This window comes from Lissotriton helveticus, chromosome 6 (genome assembly GCF_964261635.1).
Source record: "Lissotriton helveticus chromosome 6, aLisHel1.1, whole genome shotgun sequence".
NCBI classification, from domain to species: Eukaryota; Metazoa; Chordata; class Amphibia; order Caudata; family Salamandridae; genus Lissotriton; species Lissotriton helveticus.
Genome location: NC_136067.1, coordinates 1,971,385,403 through 1,971,407,021, shown reverse-complemented (window position 1 = coordinate 1,971,407,021; position 21,619 = coordinate 1,971,385,403). Strand labels below are relative to the sequence as shown.

At 43.5% G+C, this 21,619-nt stretch overlaps 1 long non-coding RNA gene across 1 annotated transcript in view; it reads right to left on the bottom strand.

Annotated features, from left to right (window-relative positions):
- Positions 1 to 21,619, bottom strand: part of LOC144761994 (uncharacterized) — a 413,370-nt gene that overhangs the window by 157,021 nt on the left and 234,730 nt on the right. The window contains exon 2 of the long non-coding RNA XR_013595996.1: positions 21,527 to 21,594. This is a non-coding gene — a long non-coding RNA (uncharacterized LOC144761994). The remainder of the gene's footprint in view (positions 1 to 21,526; positions 21,595 to 21,619) is intronic.

Genomic DNA, 21,619 nt, shown 5'->3' with positions numbered 1-21,619 from the left:
TATTTGTTTCAATCCAAAATTCAATTGTTGCCTACATCAAATGGTTTGCCACCAATCTAAAAACACAACAGAGAGGAAACTTTGAAGTAAAAATTAAACACCAAATCTTGCTTGTTCAAAAATAGATGCATTGAGACATAATTTCCTTGAATAATACAATTCTATATTCAAGCAGCTTCAAGTAAAGAAAAACATTTTCCTCTCAGCCAGCGCATTTTGCCAAGTTATGGGCTTCTTCAGGGCTACATATATAACTTACATTATTTATTAAATCTTACAAATTTACATTTCATCTATATGCACATTTGTACCATCAGAAACAGGTTGTTGACATTGTGGTACACATTATAATTCATTTACAAATTGCCTCATTTCTTTTATGATTATTCTCTTTTTTCTTGTCAGATTTCCTATGAAAACATTATCAAATATTCTCAATAAAGGGTAAGAGAAATACAGAAAGGATCACTTTGTTAAACATTGTCACATACTTCTTTTTCCAGACACCATCACCAACAAACAGTTAAAGTAATGATTTCTATCAAGGCATTACTATATTTATACAAATAGTCAGAAAAAAGCTCCAGTTATCTACATGCCCACTTTGCCTATCAATGCACCATATTTGATGGCTACGGCGGTATTAACCCTGGGCGACACTGAAACTAAACGTATCCCCAAACCACTCTTCCCCATTTTCATACCCAAGCAGGCGTCCAAAATGGGTAAGTCATGTGACGTACCTCTTGTTCGCGGTGAGGCCCAAAGTCATCCTATCACTCAGATGGAGGGTCAAACCAATGAGGATCTCCAACAACGGCCTTCACAGGTGGCTGTTGCCGCACCATCAAGTGCCCCCAGCCCTTCCGGCTGGGATTTGCAACATGAGGCTGTAACAAGTCCCAAACCACAACAGGGCGCACAGCCAGTACAGTCTAGAGTGGTAGGTCTAACAACTGAGGGGCAAGGGAATCAGCAACCAGGAGTCACACTCAAAAACTACCTACATTTGACATCAGTCCAGGGGGAGTGGCAAGGATTTCCGAGCGAGGAATGCCAATCAAGCCTGGGGCCAAATGGGCAGCAGCCAGAACCTACTCACAAAAACCCTCTAAATTTCAGTAACCAGAGGCTAATGCTCAAGGGAGAAGGGGTGAGTTTGTCCTCCATCACTCAAAAAAACAAAACAATCCACCTATGAGCTACAGTTAACCCCAAGGTACATAGCAAAAAGCTCATTTGACATCTTGAACAGGTCCAACATTGTCCGCCTCTTTGGCCATATTGCCTCGCTGGCCCAAATCACCTCAGAAAATATTGAGTGGGTGATATTCAAGAGATTGGAGACAGACACCCACGACGACCCCACCATAATAGGACTTGCGAGCCAGCAAGTCCAACAGGCTGTCCTTAAGGAAGCTACACTGTTCGCTGAATGGGGCATTGAAGTCGTTGCGCCAAGGACACTGAAATACCCACACGTCCTGTTACAGCAACAGGACACACACGAACCGTCATCTGTGCTTAAAGGCATAAGGAACACCCGCCCAGATATAGGGGCCAAATCAGGGCGGGCAAAAACCCTGCTAAAAATCAAAATCCAGCAAAACGAAGGGCAACGGAGCGTGCAGCGGCATTACCAGACATCGGAGCACCTGGAGGCCACATGGAGACAGTGTCCCTAACCTAACAATCAGCCATGCAAATAAGGCACGTTCAAATCCACTCAGGGGCCTAGTCCACGAGCTATCCATTATCTCATGGAATATTGCAGGGCTGAGCAACATCTTTAGGGACATAACTACACCTGCATACCTCGCACAGGGGGACATACTGTGTATTCAGGAAACCTGGGCAAGGGCTACGACCGCCATTGGCGGCTTTTACGAACATTTTAAACTAGCGACCAAAAGGACAATCTTTGGTCGCCCGCCAGGGGATCTCTCCATCTACGTAAGTCATGCGTGCAAAATTAACACAACCGAACTGAACTTGGGGTCTCCAGATCTTCAAGCTATCCTAATCAGTGGATTGTCATCGGGTCAAAAATCTCGCCCCCTTCTACTAATTAATTGTTATCTCCACCCAACAAAGTATCAATCCTCCCAGGCCATGGAATCACTTATTTCAATTTTGGAAGATCTTTTAATAAATTGGAAGGGCCAAGACGTAATATTCGCGGGTGATTTCAATCACAAAGGCTTGGGTTTAATCTCAGAGGCACCATCAAGCAAGAAGTCAACCCTACTGACTGAATTTCTCGCAAACTTTAAGTTGCACTCCACCCACAGAATACAAAAAAAGACCCAACCTGAATGGACCACCATCCCGACCTTTAGAAATGTCTCTACTATAGACTACATCTTTATCAATGAAGGGCTTGCCCATAATCTTTGTAACTTTACAGTGGACGACAGAGAGGAAAGCGATCACAGGCCCCTCCGTGCCTCATTCAATCTGGTGCGGGTGCAAGCAGAATTACAAGTAGTTATTGGAACCACCACAGGGGAGGAACATCACAAAGTGCTTAAAAGAATAAAATGGTCAACCAATCTCAGTCATAGCCTGCTAGATTACGTAGCTAGAAGGGAGGAAGAACCTAACCCAGTTCAAACCAAGAATATAATCTGCCTCTGGGAAACTCTGACCTTTGACTTATTGGATTGTCTGGGCAATAACCACCATTCAAGAAGTCGCCAATTTCACTCTGAGCCTCGCAGTGCAAAATCGTGGAGCCTGTTACAGAGTAAGCGTGCTCTTAATAAGGCAATCAGGGCACAAAAGAAAGGCATCCATTTGACAGGGAGATATCCATTGCTGCTCTGAGAACTGACTATAAAAAGAAAGTCTGGGCCCACAAAAACCTCCAGACGGAACGGAATTGGTTGACTGTGTTCTCCTTAATTAAAGGAAATGACAGCAGCAAGCTTTGGCGTTTCATTAACAGTCTGACCCCTAGAGGAGCGCAAAAGGAAAACAGTGTTGCAGGGAAAGTGTGGGAACAGTATGCCAAGGGGCTGTACACCTGCGAGGCAAATCAGCCCACTGCAGGAAGCCTTGCTTGGTCTAAGGTGGCGGCGGAAATTATCGAACCCAAAAGTGCCACGACAGAAGGCGTAAACTCGACCTGCACCGGATCGTTCACAGAGATGGAGGTACTAAAGTGCATCAAGGCCATTAGAACTGACGGTGCTCCAGGCCCAAATGGCTCCCAGGTTCTGAAAACTGCCTCAGCCTTTTTTGCATCTAGACTCACCCCTGTATTTAACCATTCTTTTGCCACGGCAATTTTGCCTTCCTCTTGGAAAGGTTCCATTCTATTCCCTATCCATAAAAAGGGGGACCACACGAACCCGGCCAACTACAGACTCATAGCCCTCCTAGACATAGAAGCAAAGCTATATGCCCGCCTTCTTCTCAGGGACTTGGAGGACTGGGTGGCCAATAACGACATTCTTCTGCCCACACAGACCGGTTTTAGGGCTCATAGCTCCACTCTCTACAACATTTTAGCCCTTTCCTACCTCGCGAAGAAGGCCAATACGAGGAACAAGCCGCCCCTGTTCTGCTGTTTCATAGACTACTCTACAGCCTTTGACCGAGTGAACAGGGGCCGGCTTTGGGCAAAACTTGATTCCTGGGGGCTACCACAGGCTCTGCTAAAAGCTATAAAAGCACTCTATGAGGACACCTGGGTCAAGGTGAAGCTAAGCCCTACAATAACAACTGCAAAAATTGACACCAACTCGGGCCTCAAGCAGGGGTGCGTCTTGGCCCCCATGCTTTTCAACTTGTATACTGCGGACATGGGGTCAGCGCTGAAAGGTGCCAACTTAGCACCTCCAAAACTGGGGAAACTAGTCTTGGGAACACTCCAGTATGCAGATGACACGGTGATCATGGACCACACTAGGGTGGGGCTTCAAAGAGCCTTAAGCAGTTTGGCCTTATACAACAAGTCAAATGACCTCCGGATCAATGTGGGTAAGACCAAAATCGTCATTTTTGGCAAATACCCCCACAAAAAAGAAGCTTCATGGACTCTGGGGGAGCACCGTATCATCACTGCCCCATCCTATAACTATCTGGGCACCTGGGTTTCTGAGAGTGCCTCTGCAGTCAAACATCTGAAGGAGCTTAAACCTAAAATTGACAAACCCATTCTGTCACTAAGACGCCTTAGCCATCGCTTGGACAGTCCATCGGCAGAACCAATGCTGACAGTGCTCAGGGCAAAACTGATTCCATCCATTGCATATGGGCACATAGCCTACCCAGGTGCATTTGACAAAGTGGTCAATGCGGCCCAGGCGAAAGCCTACAAGATGGTGCTACAGGCCCCTAGATATGCAAGGAACAACAGGTTAAGGCTAGAAATAGGCCTTAAGCGACCCGAGCTGGCATTACCGGGGGACTTTTTAAAACTCTATATTAGAGTATTGAAAGCGCCAGAATATTCCCTAAAGCACTCTCTAAAATCAATCTTTGAAGATGTGGGCTCTCCCTGGCATTCAAAGGTAGGACAATCTATTTAAACATTGAAAATCGAAAGAAGGAGTTTGCCCCTGCACGAAATTCCATTCCCAGCCTGGGCCCAAGCTGTTAAGCGCCAAGTCCGGATCATTTCCTTTGGACTTGACCTTGCATCACTACGACAAAATCCACTAACTCAGGCCCTGGACAAATCATATATTCCAGGCAAACCCCAACCTTACCTACAAGACCCAGTATCAACTCAAGCGAGAAAGAAAATGTTGTACTTTTGCCTTCTGACCCTCAGGATCATGGACTTCAACCCCCAATGGGCCCGTACGGATGGCACCATAGCCTGTTGTCTATGCAACTAACGTAGAGAATCCTGGCTACACTTGCTGTGCTGCTGCACAAAGCTGGCCAATGACCGCCATCGCCTGCTGCTTCCGATTCTACGGAATACGGACTACAGATCTTGTAGAGAGGCTTCGGACTGGTGCCTCTCAGTCTCCACGACCTGTTCGATAGCCAGAGTTGGGAAATTTATTCACCAGATAAAAATGGCAATCGACTCTCACTCAACAGCATTGTCTGCAAAGTAACTGGAAGCCCTCGCCTCCAGTCATTCAACCCGGGCTGGTCTAAAGACCCACGAGGATCTCATCCATCATCTACTGCCCTTGGTGCATGAATTGACTCTACCGAACTCTCACGCGCCTCCCCTTACCAGTTGGGAAACATTGGTGCATCCTACACTTCACTCTTTTTAAAAAGAACTCTGTTTTGGACAGCTAAATAGGACTAACACATTAGTATTTTAATTTACAGTGAGATCCACTTTTATGAGTGGATGGGACATGTGAGGGGGGGCGTCGGGACGTTCATCAAGTTTTTTTTCTTTCTTTCTTTTTATCTATACTGTAAAGATTTTAAGTAATCATGCAGTTTATTAATAAAAATTGTCAAAAATTGATGGCTACGGTGACCTTAACCAGGGCTCTGCCTCTGGTGTGATTCAATGCTGTTCCTATATCTTTACTGTAGGTACGCAAGCATAGGACATTAAGGGGCAGTTACAATATTCCAAAAAGGAAAACAAAGTGATGAAGTGCATAAAACACCACACCTTAAAACCTATATACCATATTGTTTCCATATCAGCTGACAAATCTCATTCACTTACCCTATAAGAAATAATGTATTAATTTTCTGTATTTTGAAAAGAGAAATGTCCATCAGTTGTCTCCTTTATGGCCACAATTTCCATCGCTGGATCCTGTGAAGCTTAAGGATAAGAGCCACCTTCAGTTTTGCCACCCACTTTCTATAACTCAACAGTGATTCTAATATTGTCTACACTTTCAGCTTATTGGAACTCTCCCATGATTTGCTCTAGTGTCAACAGATATGCGCTATAAAGGCATACAGCTCAAGTCTCATCCATTCGTAATAGATCATACTACAGCAGACACACGATTTTTTCTGGTCTCCACAGCAGAAAGTAATTTAACTTTCTATTTGCCAAGAAGCACACTGTCTGCTATCAGTCTTATTCGAGACGAAAAAACTAAAAAGGTGTGGGGAAGTCGTATGAGTTGATGTACACATACCTCTATGTCACATGCAAGGCAACAAAGTAATGCCCTGAAATGCAGCGCTGTCAGACCCATTTTCTTTAGATTTGGCCAATTATCTTAAGCTACATGTCAAATAAACGGTGTGCATTGTGACAGGAATTCACACATGTAACATAATATTTATAGATTTATTTCCCTGAATCCTTTTTGGGTTATACTAACTATAGGTGCATTAGTTGTTATCGCATTCTATTCCTAGTGGTGATTTGGGATTCACATAGATAATGCTTCTTATGCGGGCATGTTTCCTTTTACCATATCTCTGAATATACCAAAAGAGAGGTGGCTCCATCAACTACAGCATAAATCTTCTACATCCGCAGCACATATTCCGAGGACAGTAATACATTTCATTTACACTGAGTCAACAATCTGTCAACAGCTCAAAATGCCATACATATATATTGCCTGATCGTAAGATTAGGGAAAATCCAATTTCCCACATATGTATTCATTCTGTAGCAGTATATACACACACGTGATCGTAAGATTGGGAAAGTTCAAATAGACCATATATGTTTTCATTCTGTAGCAATTTACACATGTGTGAGCATACGCCTTCTTCAAGCTTACGCTTTACCAAATCGAAAATAAGCACATTATGTATCAGTAGCTTACCCATGTTTTGCCCTTGAAACCATATGTTCATAGCTTTGGCATATGACATGTTCTTTCAAACCGACATTGTTTGCATTAAACAAGACTACACTTCTGATAGTGGATTACATGAACAACGTAAATTTAATCCTCATCGTGCGCATTTGACAAATATTGATATTTTCCTTCAACAAATGACTAAGGATCTGCACTCCTTGGAAGCTAATGGTCTTACAACCCTTAACAAGTTTTGCAAAGGCAATTTATCCAAGAAAAAAAGACTTCCCCTCTCTAGTATAGCAAAAAAAAGCTCACTGATCATACGTGATGCAGACAAGGGGGGCTGTATTGTTCTAGTGAATAAAAGTGTTTACAATAAGGAGGCATATAGAAAGTTAAATGATACTGAGGGGCCTATTACGAAGTCGGGCAGAGTTTCTTCTGCTTGACATCGTCTCGGTCATGGGACCGACCAGCACCCGGTCGGCGGTCCCAACGAACGAATTAGGATGAGACCAAGTACTGTTCGGTTGCATTCCTATTCTTTACAATGGGAGCATTTATTCAACCGGAATACTTGCTCCCATAGTAAAATAGGAGGTGCAGGTCATCCCTGCACCCCTTGGCAGGAACATTGTGGCGCCTGCCAAGGGGTGAAGGGATCAACAGCGGGGCACCATAGCTGCCCCCTCGGCCTCCAACCGGAGACCGAAGACCCAAGTGGGCCCTGCTGGGGCCCCCCAAAGTTGTCTTCCAACAGCCTTTCTGTGTCATAAAGGCCAGCACGTTAAGGCTGCCGAAACCCGACATCGTAACCCAAGGACAGAAAGAGCCACCCTTGGGATTACTAGCCGCATTCCGACTGGTGGGCAGGCTCTCAGATCCCATTGGAAGCCAGTCGGAATGACCATTCGGATTCCTTTCCTACCACCTCCATCGCAATGAGGCGCTCAGAAAGGAATGCAACCAGCATTTTACGATTTGCTTCTTCCTTGTTTATTTTTTTGTTTTGTTATTTGTAAAGGAGAAGATGTTGTATCTTCACATTAAGGTATGTTTCTTTGTGGAATATAGCACGCCAGGGTTCTTAGCGTGACTCTTGGATTCTAGCTATGTACTTGGAGGGTTGACAGTTAGAGAGATGCTGTCCGGTGTGAATGGAAGCACTGATGAGTCTACTCCCTGAACCTAAATAAAGAAGATTTGATCTTACCAGGAAAATTGTGACTCATTAAACACTTATTTTTCCACTCCTGTATTTACTGTTTTCTAACCTAATTCACAGATTGAATATTAGGCCATCTCTCATCTTAGAGTAGTAAATTAAACTCAGTAAAAAAGGCAAAATATCTCCTGGTGCATTACAACATGAATGCATGCCTTGTGAAGACACAACACATTCACACAGTTTGGAAAGATTTTTTTTCAGAAATCCACTTCAAAATGACTGCCAATGTGTGAGCGCGTTTTGTGCCATAGTAGCATCCAACTTGAAATTAGCTTTTCTTGTAAAGACAAAACATTTCAAAATTGCTGCAAATGACCCTAAGTGTGAATTTTGTGTTTTTGTAATTTTTTTTTACTATGTGATTGTTGCTCTAAGCTACTGCTACAGTGAAGCGGTTCAGAAACATTTATTTCAGCTTTTAGCATTCACTTTAAATTTGTATATATGTGTGCTTGATTCTTCACCTAAATTTACAGAGCATTAAATACAGTTATGCAAAGTCAAGTCAAGGCCTATTGCTGATTCTGAGTGACCTTCATTTCCTCTGTGATCTACTGCTTGTGTAGTGTGCCTGGAGTTGAAGAGTCGGTGTTGGAATTTTAAGTGCTTATATAGTTGATCTCTGATTCTTAGTGACACCTGATTCTTGTATTTTTCTGTTAAGCCTGCTGTTTTTGTCTAGGATATTTAGGCTTCTATTTTTAAATTACAGAGTCTGAGTGGCCTATGGTCTCCAGGAGTTGTTGAAAACCCTGCTGTGTTTGTCTTGTATTTCCAGATCATTTTAGTTAAATTGCTGAGTCTGAGTGGCCTCCAGTCCCAGTGTGTTGTTGCAAAGCCTGTTGTGTATGTTTAGTATATGTAGGATGTTATATTTAGATGACTAATTTTATTGGCCTCTTGTCCCTGGGAGTTGTAAATCCTGTTGTGCTTGTTAGGATATCTAGGGTATTATATTCAAATTTCCAATTCTCAGGAGCCTTTTTTTCGTGGTTATTGTTGTTTAGCCTGTTGAGTACGTCTTGGGATGGATGTCTGCTTTGATAATTTTGAGTATTGATTCTTAATAGATTTCAAATTAATTTGAAGTCCAAAAAATGCCCTTCCCTGCTGGTGTCACAGGGGTGTAATAAGGAGGTCCACCTGCACCACCTGCAGTCTGACAGTTTCAATGGGCAAGAAGTATTACCTCTCATATTTGGACTTTCCCAGGTTCAGAGATGTCATTACTACAGTTTGTGGCAGACTAAGGAAAGGTTGTGGAAAACATGAGCTAATCCCACACAAAGGATCACCAAGTTACTCCAAGGCTTTCATGCTACATTTATGATACAACCCTGCAGTGGATTCAAGATGCAGATAAGAGTTGGTATTGTTTGGATCAGTCTGGTTTGGATGGATGCTTTGTCTGTAGTGTAAGGAATATCTCTGCTCCGGGTTGGTTTTGAACAGATGTGTTTTGTGTCTCATGTAATTTCTACATTTATTTGGCTAAGCTATAACTAATACCTTGACTGTATTGTGCAGATAATACAGCTGCACCTACCTGAGTCACGTTGGTTATTCACACATTCTTTGTAATGTTACAAGAACTCAACTGATATACTTCCTCATCTGAGCCACTCAGGGGATCCTGGTCTTGACCACACAGAGACAAAGGTTTATGCACTGGGGCATATGTTATTCTTAAGGCCACACAGCATATTTTATAAATAATTTAGATTTGATTTTCTGTCAATGAAAATATGACATTGCCATTAAAGTGTGATTTTGTATTTGGAAAAAAAGCAGAAATTGTCCCATTTACTATGGTGTGGGGGTCAACAAAATGTTTTCATTTTCACTGACTGCCACATTTTGGATGGCGATGTATGAAAGTGTCATATAGCTACTGATTGTCTTTATAATGTGTTAAGTTAGCATGGGCTTATTAAATGTTTAAACGCCATTTTTCCTTTTGCTGCTTCTGCACACGACACGTAATTGTTGATTTAGCTTTCAACCTAGAAGAGCGTTGTGATTTACATGAGAATAATATGTTATTGCTCTGATATCAGCTTTGCTTAGCAAACTATGTCTGTACAGAGAGTGCTGAAGCTTCAAGGATAACACGACACAATTGTTGTGAGGACTGATCTCCGCACCTTCATAGACATAACATAAGTGCAGCTCCTGCCAAATTCTGGCTTTAGGAGCGTTTTATATTGCTTTGCTTAGAGCACAGATACACACTTGATGCGGTTCGCATGCAGAGAGCTGGTGGAAGCTGATGTGATCTCTTCATACTAGGATCTTGAGGTATGGGCCCGCCCTGCTAAAACCCAAAGAGACCTTCTTAGATAGTAATATAATATGCTAGTTAGGGAGGGTGAGAATTAGGTGTTGTTAACGCTTATTCATTACAGCACATTAACATGCTGTCACCTTTTGCTTTCTATGGACTAGTAACTATGCTGATAACTTTGCTTCTGATAATATGTTTCCTTGTATTATCTAAGATACTGCGTTTGAGAAAACGGCATTAGTAAAAGAATATTTCAAATATGCATGTGTCCTCATTTACTCCACGTTCTGGTTTGAAATGATTGTATAACGAAAGAGTGCTCATGGGTTCCACGTGACCTGAGGTATTGTAAGTTCATGTTCTGGTTTGTCTAAAGCATTGGGAGTTTGTTATGACCAATGAGACACTGTAGCTAGCTCGGTAAGGGGGTTTTGGGTACAGAGGTGAGTTTTGGGTCACCCTAATTCACTGAGGTTCCAAATCTCTATGTACAGTTCTGTAGGAGAACGGAATCCCTGCTACGAAAGGAAAAACTGGGCATTTGTCTGCCTACTGTAAATAGAGCAGGCTGACAAATGGCCAAATCTCAGATGGCCCTTATGCCAGTGATCATCAGAGGTGTATTTCAGCCACAAAGACAGAGTAGTCTCCATTGCAGTCGAGCCCTCACCAGCCTGCCTGGAGGGATGCAGCTCCTCTGGGATGTAGCTTAGCAGCAGTGCTGGCATCCTGCCTGATTCTCCCTATGACTGGAACCTCAGTTTGGTTGGTGTGTTCGTTTCAGGGGAGATGAGGGTCACTGTGAATGACATGACGGCTGCTCCTCTGGGAGCGATCTAGCGGGACCGGTTACACCCGGGAGGAGGGTGAACCCATTTCTCTTGTGCTATCCCTCTTGGAAGTGGCTGCGGAAAGGCTCACATTTGCAGGGATTGCTTGGAGACCACCACACTGGTTCTGGGATTATTGCCTTGCACATCTAAGCAAGCGGGCCTCACAACCTGACCTGCGGTGTTGGGAACCTGCTGCCTTCACACCAGAAAAAGGTGCCTCATCAACGCCAGGCCCCGTTTGGGTCTGCCAGCATAGTCCATGGCTTTTGCTTTGCTCAGCTGTTTGGTCATTGAACGAAAACCAGACTGGGTGTTCGTAACTGAAATGTGGGTTAATAATTGCTCAGGTCCCAACCTTGTAGAGGCTATCCCTTTGGGATACTGCCTTACTAGATTGGACAGAGTAGGACGATGAGGGGTGGACTGGGTATTTTGTTCAGGGATATTTTTACCTGTCGCTGTGAACTACTCACCTCACCTCTCGACCAGTACCAAGCTTTATATTTCTCTCCAAACACGCATCCTACTGAAAGCTTTTCTGGTGTTCTCTGTTATCCTCAACCTGACCCTAGGGCATCCTTTAGTCAGGATTTTTGTAATCTTCTGGAGCCGTACCTAGAAAGAACAAATCATGACACACAAACCCTGTTGGAAAGTTTGAACTGTTGTGGCTTTTCACAACTGGTCACATCCACCACTCATGCGGCAGGCCACACCCTAGATGGGATGTTCTCTAACGATCATCGTATTAAGGTGGGAGAGCCCCCTTCCGCTAGTTTGGTCAGACCACTTTGCCATTTCCTTTAGTTTAAGGGTCCTGGCATCTTGGATTATGCGACCTGAAAATAGGAAAGTGGCTGACAAACGGAATCTTAATTTGATTAGTAATGAGGCCGTCGCTAACACTCTCACAAATTTTCATCTTTTAGTTCACTTAAGCACTAACTTAGCTGCAGGCAAGCTATCTAAAAAGTTAGTAGCAGTTATGGACACCTTAGCTCCCATAAAATGTCATTATTCAGCAAGGAAAAGGCCTTCCGTACCTTGGTACTCTGACAGACTGCAGAAGTTGAGACAGGAGTGTAGGAGGCAGGAAAGACTATGGCACATTGACCTAGCACCCCCAGGTAGAGAACTACATAGACAATGCTTGAAAGTATACAAAGCAGCTATCTTAGAGGAAAAGGGAAGGTTCTACGTAAAACTTTCAGAGTCAATTAAATCCTCCAAAGAGGACTTTCACATTGTTAATTCTCTTATCTCTTCCTTGGTTAATGACCCCGTGGAGTCTTCACAGGAGCTCTGCGATAGGCTCTCAGCTTTCTTTTGCACTAAGATTTCAGACATATATGCCCAGTTGGAAGCCTTAAACTTAAATAAGGACATAGATGCCCAGCCTGTAATTTATCCAATGGAATGTTCTAGCAAGAATGCGACTCCTAGTTTACTTTCCTTCCCGAGTTTGTCTCCAGAGATTACAGACCACTTATTTGAAGGAATTAAGTCTGGATCTCCTATGGACCCCTGTCCCTTGAAGGTCCTAAAAAGTGCCAAAGTTGTTATTTTACCGCATCTTACCACTGTTCTAAATTTAGTCATCTCGGAGGGGCACTATCCCTTGGCTTGGAAGGCGGCAGTAGTTAGGCCACTTTAAAAAAGCCCTCTTTGGACCCGATGGAACTGAAAAATGATCGTCCCATTTCCCTCTTGCCGGTTCCAGCAAAGATTTTAGAATCTTACCTGAATTCCCACCTCAGTGCATACCTGAGGGACCATCAAATTCTTGATGGTTCTCAACACGGGTTTGGAAGCTGTCATAGCACTGAAACTGTGCTCACTGTGGTGTTTGATAATAATCGTACACAGGTTATGCAGGTAACACCACCTTATAAATTTTACTTGATTTCACCGCAGCTTTTGATACCCTATCCCCACTGAGACTTGTGGAGCGTCTCAGAGAGATAGGTGTTGGGGGCTCGGCTTTAGGGCTTCTCGCGTCTTTCCTTAGTGAGCGGACTCACACAGTGAAATTGGGCAATTTCTATTCGGATCCAACTCCCCTTTTATGCGGTGTGCCTCAGGGCTCTTCCCTGAGCCCTATTTGTTTAATATCTATGTTGCTCCACTGGCAAAGGTGGTAAAATATTTTGGATTGGACGTGTTGTCATATGTGGATGACACCCTGATCATGGTGTCCGTCACTCATAACATCATTGCAGCCGCTTGCAATTAAAAAAATTGCATGCAAGCAGTCTCATCCTGGATGGTGCAAAACTATCTGAAACTGAATGGCAAGAAGCCGGAGGTTCCTATTTTTGGGGACAAATTGGACATTTGGTCCGGGGAGTGGTGGCCTGATTCTCTGGGCAATTGCCCAAGCCCCATCTCCCATGGAAAGAATTTGGGAGTTTTGGTGGACTATTCTCTGTCCTTGAATCTGCAGATAAGCAGGACGGTGGCTACCTGTTTTGGGCTAATAAGGCTTATAAGGAAGATCTCGCAGTTTATTTTGCTGGCGTCACGCAAACAAATTGTCATTGCTCTAATATTGTCCAGATTGGATTATTGTAATGCCCTTTATTTGGGCATTAACAAGGGACAGTTGCAGTGCCTGCAGCTGGTGCAGAATGCCTCTGCCAGGCTGGTGATGGACTTGCCTAAGAACCTTTTAGTCTCAGCTTCTCTTCTTTCTCTGCCTTGGCTCCCTATGTACCGCAGAATAATGTTCAAAACCCTCTGCCTCACTGACAATGCTTACCATGGCCTTGGTCCTGATTATATTAAAGCTTTATTTCACCATTATGTTCCCACTAGGAATCTCATTTCAGCTAGCAAACATCTCCTTACTGTTTCCAGGTTTAAAAGGATGGGATGGGGCGGGAGAGCCTTTTCAATTGCTGTAGCCAAATTGTGGAACTCCCTCCCTGAGGAAATTTCGGGACAACAATCACACACTCTTTTTGAAAGGTTTTAAAGACCTGGTTGTTCCCTTGGATGTTTGTACGTGTGTGTCTTTTTCTGCCTGCATATTGCTCTGCTGTTAGCGCCTTGACGCCCTTTGGCTAACTTAGCGCTCTATAAATCTTATATTCATTCATTCGTTGTGCACACTAAATACCAGCGCCCAGTGACAATGGTGGAAGGGCATGGCTCCGGTCAGCTTTATGCAGGCAGCTAGAAATCAATCTTTGCCTGGAGTCCATTTTACCTTCTTTCCTTTCTATTTGCTTTGAAAAACTCATCAAGATGGCCACCGTTACCAGCCCATAGGGAAGAGTCTCATGAGGATCGGCACAGGTGGTCATCGAAATTAAAAGAGGACCTGGTTCATCTTTCACTGGCATTAAAAGGAAGGCGGGATTACTCTATGCGCATTCTAATACTCTTATGAGGAAAACCTGTAGGTCTTATCATCTGACTCATCCCAAGGATCAGCCATACTAGGCTCTGTCTCTATCCTATTTGCAATCTAATAAATCTAAGAGGAAAACTTGCAGGTCCTGTCATCTGGTTCATCCTGATGATCTGCCTTACAAAAAAGAGGCTCGGCCTCTATTCTTACCGGCCTGATTGTCTCTCTCAGACACCCTTACATATCTCTAGCAGTTTAGTCTGGCACCTAGGTCCATCGCCAGTCGGTCTTTTCTTTATAACCCCCCCCCCCAAAAAAACACTAGGATCCCGTAATTTTGCTCCCGCCCTCACAGGGTCTCACCTTGACCTCCCACATAATGGATATAAGTCTTGTCCCCACAGGACCCAACTCTTTCACTGTTATTTACCCACATAACCTCTCTAAAAATTAGGCCAAAAAACACAAACACCAATTACTCTAAACCTGCCCTGGAACATTACTCTCAGATGTTAACTTTTGTGTCAACAAGGGTAAACTTTCCAATTACCTCATCTTCTACTCCAGAAAATGAGCTCATTGGAGCTCTGTCTTCCACTCCATGCTTCGTATATCGGGTACCAGGAAAACCCCGCATGGCCTCAATCTTTCAGCCTCGCCCTTGTCCTTTTTCAATGCGTATGCTACCATCACCCTCTACAACGACGGTATTATCCTAATTAAAGCATCAAATGTCAATTTAGCTAAGATGGATAATATTTTCCCTATTCTCAAAAAGCAGCGATTTCCAAGTCTAATCTTTCCGGCTTAATACATCCTACAACACACAATATCACTCTCACACCCACCACTGCAACTGGGAGGTCCTCAACCCCTCATAACTCTCCTCATCACCTATGCGATATCGGATCCTCTAAATCCCCTGATTTAGTTTTGCTAGACCCCTCATGCTCCACTGGACCATCGACACAGGTGGCTAATGGCTCTATATCGACATATACTTCCCTGATCACTAAGCTGTCACACCACAATCCCAGTGGCAGGTTATCCCCTCACTCTCCACTGCCCTTTCCTGATGATCATCTCCTTTGCACAATACTGACAAACATGCCACCATCTCAACCAGGCTCCAGGCTCTTGCCCTCCATGGTTTCTATGCAATCCATTCCATCCCACCCCCCTTCACCCACCTCTTATCCTTTATATGTAGCTCATCCCACCACTGCCCTATTCTCTCTCCATGCAAACTGGTACTACACAAGACATCATTGAATCACTGGCTCACCCTGACCTCTCCATTGCTGCTTTTGACTCACCAGATCTCCCTCGAGACATCACATCTCTGGCGGAACTATCCACACAACCACTACCCTACATCCAAAACTCAGACTTGACTGCATGCCTTGAAGAGATCTCTCTCCACCTCTGCCTACTCACGGATGGATTTCATGAACTGAAAGCCCTCTCTATCGATCATCTCCCCCTGCTCAGAATACTATTCTCACTAGGGAACCTTCCCATGAGCCTCACGGGCACAACCTCTGTCTTAGACATGAGTCCCTCTCCCCTTACCTCGAAAATGTTACCACTCTTCAATGCCCCCTCCCACCCCAGAAGAATGAAGACCAAGCTATCAAACAGTGATACTGATGTTCTTCTCCTCTCTTGTGCCCTCCCAGTAAAGTAAACACCAGCACATACCCTCTGGCATAATGCAAGGCCCCTCTGGGCTTAATCCAAGCCATCCATGCCAACCCGAACAGGAAACCCTCCCATAACCTCAGAGTTATAAACAATGACAACCTCAAGGGAGTGAACATCATGCAGATTCCGACCGCCCATGCACCACTCCAATTGTAATGCGTACTACTCAACTGCAGATCATCGAGTAAACACGCAGCCAATATCTTTGACCTCATTCAAAACAATGAGCTGGATTTCATTATCCTCACGGAAACCTGGCTAAATGGCTTGTCCACCCCTATCCTTGACCTTCTAGTCCCACCTAGCCATGACATAATTCGATTGGACAGATCTATAAAACAGGCTGGAGGATTAGCCTGAATACACTGAATTACACTCTTGATCTCACATTCTAATTCCTCCACTCTAGCCTCCAGTGAGTGCCTATGCATCAACATCTCTAGCAATCACCGCCCAGTATGCAAATTACACCCATTCTACCACCCCCTGGAGACAATCTTTACTTCATTGAACAATTAATGGAAATCATCTCTTCCAATTATAACATACTAGTTTCCCAAATCTTCCTGGAAGATTTCAACCTTCACTGCTCTAACCAAAATGATCAAGCCGTAAACTGTCTAAAATCCTTCCTATTGAAGCATGAGCTGACACAATATTGCAAGAGTCTGACCCATAACAAGGGTGAAACTCTGGACCACATCATCTCCAAAGGAAAAACCATCTGAATAGATGCCATTATTCCTTGTGATTGGTCTGACCATTACAGCATCTTCTTCCTAATTAAAAAGGAGGTGTCCCTGAAGAGGGTCCAACCCAAGAAAACGAAGCAGTGGAAAAGGAACCTTTGGAATATAAACTCTATTGTTTTAGCAATAGCAACACACTGTAGAAAGGCCTTCACTCCTCAATCAAATATGTCTGATGTTCATGTCCTCATGGATTTCTATAATACCAACATAGCTGGTGTCCTGGACAAAATAACCCCTCCACAACAAAAAAGTGCCTCCTTCAAAATCTACAAACCTTGGTTCAACGACAACCTAAACGCTGAATGCCGTAACCTAGAGTTGCTGAAGGATCCTGGAGAATCTGTTCATCTGCGTACGGCGTCCCTCAGGGGTCTATATTGAGCCCTCTGTTGTTCAATATTTACATCAGACCCCTTGCTTCTATCGTCGAGGACGCCGGTCTGTCCATATATTCATATGCAGACGATACGCAGATTGTGTTTTCCTTGTCTGGCAGCAGGGTCCAGGATACCTCTGCCCTTAAAATCGGCCTTTCTCGGGTAGCCGCCTGGATGCAGGCCAATCTGTTAAAACTTAACGGTGAAAAGACCGAGGTTATTATACTTGGCAAGCATAAAGATCTGTGGGGCTCCAGACACTGGCCCAGTGACATGGGTCCATTGCCTACCCCCGTGCCAGTTGCTCGTAACCTCGGCTTTCTAATCGACGAGAAACTTTCGATGCGACAGCAGGCAACTAAGGTCGCTGCAATCTGCTTTAATACCTTACGCTGGTTGCAGAAGATCCTATGGATGTTGCCTGAGTCCACTCGTCGAATGGTTGTTCAGGCTCTGGTAATGTCCCGTATCGACTACGGTAATGTGCTTTATTTGGGAGCCGATAAAGCCACTATGAATGTTCTCCAGGTTGTACAGAACTCAGCTGCCCGCCTGTTGTGCAATGTCCCACGTAGAATGTCTGCTACGCAAGCCCTGTGTGACCTTCATTGGTTAAAAATTCCCGACCGCGTGGCTTTCAAAACTTTGTGTTTTCTGTTCAAGATTCGCCAGGGCTCTGCCCCTACTTATCTGCACAATCTTGTTCAGGATTACCAGCCCTGTCGTTCCCTCAGGTCATCTAACCAAGCCAATCTTGTAGTTCCCAGAATTCGTTTGGCAAAAATGGGTGGCCGCTCATTCGCCCATTTGGGGCCGAAGATGTGGAATGCTCTTCCACTGGCGCTAAAAATGGAGACTAATCTTCTTGTTTTTCGCAAAAAATTGAAAACTTTGTTGTTTAACTGATCACGGCTCTGTGTATTTTTTATTCAGCAATCACCTGTCTTTCTTCTTTAGTCTGTCCCTGGCGCCGGGAAACCCATTACGGGTAGCTGTGCGCAATATAAATTTAATAATAAAAAAAAAAAAAAAAAAATCAGAATCCTCCACTGAACCACTAATTCACCTTAGATCTGTCAGGAACACTTATAACAAAAAATCAGAACTGAAAAGGCTGAATTCATCTTAACCCAACTCAATCAAACCAAAAAATTGCCCCAAAAAACTGTTTGAAAATATTAAACAACAATCATGAAAGACACCCAACAGCTCTGACCTTGGTAACAACCTTCTATCAAGTGACGTGATGGCAGCCTTCTTCACAGAGAAAACAAAAAGCATCTGTATCGACCTGGAATCAAAGAGGGCTATTGTCCCAACACCCGGGAGGGCTGCTCCTCCAGCTCACCATGAGCAGACCATTCCCTCTGGTATTTGCACCAAGAATGACGCCTCTTGAATCTCCTTTACTCCCCTCAGCAAAAGAGACATATTTAACACTCTGCGTGTGATCAACCAATCTAATCATTTCATTGACCCGCTACCACCACCCATCTTCAAAGACATCAAGGATACCATCCTCCCACATGGACAAAGATTGTCAACGCCTCACTGTCGCAAGGCACCATCCCAGACTGCCTAAAAGTAGAGTAGGTCTCTCCCATTCTAAAAAAACCTAATGCAGTCAGATCTGATCTCAATAATTTCTTGCCAATATCCACCAGCCCAACGCTGGCTAAACTGCTGGAAAAATACATGCAGATGCAACTTTGTGCACACATGGAGTATTTCCAACTTCTGGACCAACATCAGTCCGGATTTTGAAGAAGCAACTGCATGGAATCTGCTCTCCCTCACATTATGGATGGCATCTTAAAAATGCTGGACCAAAATGAAGCATGCCTCCTGATTCTCCTTGAACTTTCTTCAGCTTTTGACACTGTTAACCCTGGCAATCTCTTATCTACCCTTGAAAACAAGATGGGATTTTCAGGTCAAGGTATTGCCTTGGTTTACTTCCTTCCTCCATAATAGATCACAGAGAGTAAAGGTAAATCAATCACGATCCCAGACCTCCTCGGTTTCTTTGAGGGTTCCACAGGCATTTTCAGTATCACTGATACTCTTGAATATATTCTGAAAATCACCTCCCCTGAAGACTTCATCTCACTCAACTCTACTCTTATGGATACTCAAAACTGGATAACTGACAACCAACTCAACACCTTCAAAACAGAATTCTTTGTCATCACTTCGCCAAATAACAACCCTAAGATCGACCACTGGCTGAAACATCTTACGGCCTTCAACTGCATTCCCCACTTTACCGATTCTGCAAACTCCCTCGGAATCACATTAGCTAATTACTTGAACATGCAGAATCACATTAGCAATTTAAACAAGAGTTCTACACACCAGATGAACACACTAATGAACCTAAAACCATTTCTTCTACAGGAGGACTTCAAGAAGGCGGTTCAAGCTCTGGTACTGCCTAGGCTAGACTATGGTAGCTCCACACTCTGTGGACTTCCCAAATACAATTTGGCCCACTAAGAGCATCTATTAATGCAGCATCTAGACTGATTACAGGTACCAACGAAACAAGAACATCTACCCAGCCCTCAAATCCCTAAACTGGCTGCCATATGAATCTAGAATACAGCTAAAGATAGCCTGCATGATCCACAAAGCCCTACATCTCAAGACTCCCACTTATCTGACTCAAAAAATAGAACTATCTACAGGTTGCAGACAGCCAAGAAGTGCATGTTCATTGCTCCTAAAACCACAGATCTTCCACAAAAGGAGAATGAGTCACAGAGCCTTCTCTGGTTGTGCCCCAAAGATTTGGAACTCTCTTCCACCATAAGTTCGATGAATTTCTTCCACTGCTACCTTCATAAAGGAAGTAGAAAAATTCCTAATGTCCAAGTTTTTATCATAATACGCCCCCTACCCCACCGCTTATTGAAGGCCCCCTGTTTGACCACTAGATTGTTGGACACCTATGAAACCCGGCATTCACCTGCTCTTCTCATTTATGTATCAAACATTATCGAATATTCCTCTCCATGGCCAATATCTTCCCTACCTTATTTGTGACACACTCATATCTTGTTGTTTTATGCACATTCATGTAATACCTATCCTAATTGTAAAGCGCTCTGATACCCGCCTGCGTCATGTTCGCTCTATATAAAACTTTCAAATCAAATTGCTGAGATATTTAATTTCTGCCTGACTCTAAAGGAGTTTAATTTAGTGGAGAGGGTACTCCATTGCTGCTGCGACAGAGTACCCTCTCTGCTGAACCCTAAATCAGGCCTTAATCTTTTAAAATTCATTCTCTGAGATCCATCTTGTGCGTCCTTGCATCAAATCATGTCTTGTTTACTATCTCTGTGTCTGATAACGTTTTATAGTTGTGAGGTCATGTTTTTACAGTGCTGTTCAGAAGGTGGGCACCCAGAATATGAATATGTCTCTTTACATTGCGGATTTTACTCCGCAATGCAACACAGCACGGTAGTTACAACGACTGGTTTGTCACAACCCACTACCATTACACCACAAGTAATTACAAATTTTTGTGCTAGATGGCGCGCTGGACTTAGGAATAGTATGATTTACTATTCCAACTCCAGTGTGTGCAACTCTAGGGAAAGTGTTGGAATAGTAATTCATACTATTCCTTATCCTAGAGCGCCATCTAGTGCAAGTCATTGTAACGACTTGCGTTGTAATGGTAGTGTGTTGTGACAATGCGGTTATTGTAACGACCGCTTTGTGTTTGCTTTGCGGAGTAAAATCTGTGATGTAAACGTTTTCCCAAATATATCGACTTAGGAATCTCGATGGCAACAAATGTTGCACACTCAATACTGAAGGACAAAATATTAAAAGGTAAGTAAGATTTTCTAAAGGTAACTCCACATATATGCAGCTTAATGATATATATATCTTTAAGGTCTAGCTATATGGAGTTAGGAATAGTTAATCTATACCTCCTCCATAACCACTTACCTTATTTTGCCCCTCAATGTTCTGTACAGGATATTAATGTATCTCGATATTCATATCCTCGATATTCCGTAGTACAATACTTTCAGAACATGCTGCTGAATAATCTTATTTTAAGAAGAGCAACATAAATCTAGCCTTCCAGTGTCTAGGAGAGGAACCAGGTGCTTCCCAGAAAGCACTGCAGAGAGAAAGTCCAACAGAGATGCAAGTGCTCAAGGACTTACAATGGGCTTGTGACAAGGGAAATAAAATAAGAAGATAACAATGAAAATGCAGCTTTGCAAATAAACTCAATAGTCTCTAATAATGGATATTTATATTACCTGTCACTGCTAAATCCAACCCAAGCAGAAGTGTGCAGACAAACACAGTTGCCAGATCAGCTTTCATTCTGCAAATAGAAAAAGAAATGTGTA